The 3,470-nt window shown below is 41.0% G+C and overlaps 1 long non-coding RNA gene across 1 annotated transcript in view; it reads right to left on the minus strand.

The window, feature by feature from the left end:
* The window catches only part of LOC109312447, a 4,045-nt gene extending 3,639 nt beyond the window's left edge, over nucleotides 1–406 (minus strand). Inside the window, exon 1 of the long non-coding RNA XR_002101819.1 lies at nucleotides 348–406. This is a non-coding gene — a long non-coding RNA (uncharacterized LOC109312447). The remainder of the gene's footprint in view (nucleotides 1–347) is intronic.
* Between the last annotated feature and the right edge of the window lie 3,064 nt (nucleotides 407–3,470).

Consider the following 3,470-nt stretch of genomic DNA (forward strand, 5'->3'; position numbering starts at 1 on the left):
AGGGAGCGTCCACAGACCACGTGCAGGGACACAGACAGTCCCGCTCCCTGAGACACCCCGTCAGGGGCAGTGCACACAGGATCCCCAGTACACCGTGTGCAAGTGAGAGACTGTAAATAAGTTCTTGAGGGTTTATTAGTGGGTATATCAGTGTGTTTATTTAATGGTTATTTGTTATGTTGTAAATAATTAAATCTTGTAAATATTTTGAGAATTGTCTGGGAGGGTGCTTAATTGTAAGGGGAGGCTCTCCGCTCCGGGGCACTGCAGCAGCTTCCCAGGATCCCACTATTCAGGTAAGGGCACGTGTAGTGTCACGCCCAGGGTTACATGCAAAATAGGAAAACCTGATATCATTTGTAATTCTTCATCCCCTCATTCAGATTTCCACATTTATTTTACCTTAAAAATGCACAAGGATAACTGAGTTAGAAGTCTTGAGGAAATAAATTGGGTTATGGTAAAAAAAAATAAAATAGAAAAGCTTTTAAGTAAAATTTGGTTGTATTATGGAATCAAGGATAAAATAAAAATATTAATGCTCTTTGCATTATATCCAAATCAAACTCCAGGCAGCTACCCAAATCAAACTCCAGGCAGCAAATTGCAGTTATCATAAGAACTTTAAGAAGAAATATGTGCATAACTTCTCTTAAAGGTCCTTGTAGTTAATTAACAGCAGAAGAAAGTGGAGGTTTTTGTTCAACTTGCACCCCCTAGTAAAATATACTTCTGAGAACTAATCCCAGGTCATTGGAGATTTAACTGAGCAGAAGTCAATAAGAATTTGGCCTTTGTAGGGATTAACATAAAACCAAACAAGGCCTTTGAAGCAGAGGCAAGAAGAAATGTCTGTTTCTAGGGAGGCAGCAGCTGCTGGGGCAGTGGTGGCAGCTGAGCCAAGGACAGTGACAGCCACCATTTTTTAGCCCCTTTTAAAATCAGTGCTGGGGGTTGGTACCCTGTTTGCCCACCACTAGTTCTGTTATGGCTTTGAAGTCTCTAAATAATTCATAAGGAGTTTGCTTCAAGTAAGAAATCACCAGCAATATTCCCACTAACTTCCCTAGGTTCTGGATCTGGCTGAAGGCTACACTGGTATTTACATGCGTCTTAATACAGTATTTGTTAGAAATATTAACTATTTGGCACTTAAAAAAATAAAAGACATATGAAATGTCTTATTTCTTTAACCTCCCATAAGACACAGCACAGAAAAGTGTTTTTCACCAATAAAGGCTTCAAACACAGAAATAATGGGTACCTTTCTTTTTTCAGCAGGACTTATTACTTAATTATACAGCAGCAGTAGTTGTAATAAGGCACTGTGACTATGCAGGCTACGAAGATGAATTGTGGCCTTCTCATGAACCTACAATTGATTTAATATGACACAGTGGTTTGGGTTTCTAGGACACGTTGCTTGTGGGAACTGATTCAAATTGCTTACAGTATATTAAGTAGTTATAGTTCCTTAACAAAATGACAAGGCAAATACTGGTTTAGGACATATTACCAATACTAATTGAAGAATTATAAAGACTAAAGACAATTTATGATGGTACCGTTCTTTATAAATATTGCGCAGTAGCAATTTTACAACTTTATTACAAATCTATCATGTTTGCAGCTAGCCATGAGTCCCAGTATATTCAACAGCATAGGAGTAGTTCCTAATAATAAGACTGGGGAAGTAAGCAATTTGCCTGCTAGCCCAAAAATTAAATTATTCAGATCAACTTGATTTTCTTTTTTTCCTAACTGAAACAAAAAAAAGAAGTGTCAACCCAAAAGTTCTCCTTGACCCAAGAAAACCAAATCACTTCTAAAATGTCCAAAACAATTTTTCCTTTATTCCAAACATCAAGCACCTCTAATAAATACCAAGGAAATGCAGTGCTCAATTCACAAAATTCCTGGTGCCTTTTCCCCAGTAACCCAATGATTAGGTAACTCACCCATGCTGCAGCAGACCCAGAATTAAAATTCTCTCTCTACCCAAGAAGATTTAAAACCACATCACTTGCCTATCAAGAAAAGTGGAGAATCCAGCTTGCTATAAAATACTTGATTCTAATTCAATATAAAAAAAAAATCTAAATAGCCATCGAGTCAGACAGTGGGGAAAAAAAAAAAAAGGAGAGAGCTAAAGTAGAAAGTTTCTTTATAATGTGGTCATTACAATGCTCTCCTGGGTCTGCTCAGTAGTCCACTGATTATAAGTATTTTATAGAAAACAGAACAGCATCAACAGAAGCATGTGAAAGCAAGCCACTCCAAAGCCCCCATGGAATCCAGGCATCTGAGAGGTGGGTGATGTGGATTCAGTTCCCCCAAACAAAGGAACACTTTGAATCTGTCTCTCCTATATCCTGCAAGAGTGCACTAACCTCTGGGCTATTATACAAAAGGATGAACAATGATACAATAACCACTACTTCAGCTTCTGTGGATCTATACCATCATTTCCTTGGATGTATCTACAAGATACTTTACTGCACAATAGAGAAAATTACTACATAGTAAGCGTCCCTGTCTACACATGCAGACCCTTACTGCACAATTATTTGCTCTACTTGGCAGTTAATTTGCTACCTACAAATTCAAGTAGGAAATTAACTCCCAAGTAGTTACTGTGCAGTAAGGCACTTGTAAATGGCTGATGGGAAGCAAATTTGCTCCCACTCAGCTGGGTAGCAAGAGGTGGGAGATCGCTCCCTGTCCCTGGCAACTGCCTGCTGCTGGGGCAGCATCGAATACCAGATTCCAGGGAGGGACAATGTCCCCCTGCCCTGGCAGCAGGGAACTCCCTGACTCAGCTCCATGACTGCCCAAGTTCTGCCACCTGACCCCAGCCCAGCACAGAAGGAGGCAGCCCCTAGAGACAGGAAGCTATTTATTTTCTGTGCTCAATGCCAGCTGCTGGGCTAGCACCAGGGGGAGCCTAGGGCTCACCCTGGCTGCTGCAGGGACCAGCGCAGGGCCGGAGGAGGCAGGAATAGACTGCTGCCAGGAGCAGTACATCTGCTCCCAAATGGGCGCATGTATAGACACCTAACCAGTGTGGGTTTACTCCAGAGTAAATTGCTCTGCAGTAAACCCACCCAGCAGCATTTGCACATGTAGATATGCCCCTTGGCTTTCATTATAGGGGCTGGAAAACAAACTGTTCTGACATTTCCTAAACATTTTGCCAATTTCATTTCAAACACAAGGGTTTGGCAAGTCTGACTCAAATTTACAAATATCTCTGACCACACAAAACTACATTATTTGACAAATAAATAATCCATCCAACCTTAATAATAACAGTGAGGATGTGTACAGGGAAAAATACTGTACTTCAAAGCTAATACTGTTCCTGGTAAAAGAAACCTGACTCAAGAAGTCTATGGGCCAACGAGAGGCAAAGCACTGCTCGACCTGGTACTGGCTACGGGGGACGACCTAATCAGCGACCTAGTGATCGA

The sequence above is a fragment of the Crocodylus porosus genome, unplaced genomic scaffold (genome assembly GCF_001723895.1).
Source record: "Crocodylus porosus isolate Cpor-Errol unplaced genomic scaffold, CroPor_comp1, whole genome shotgun sequence".
Lineage (NCBI taxonomy): Eukaryota > Metazoa > Chordata > Crocodylia > Crocodylidae > Crocodylus > Crocodylus porosus.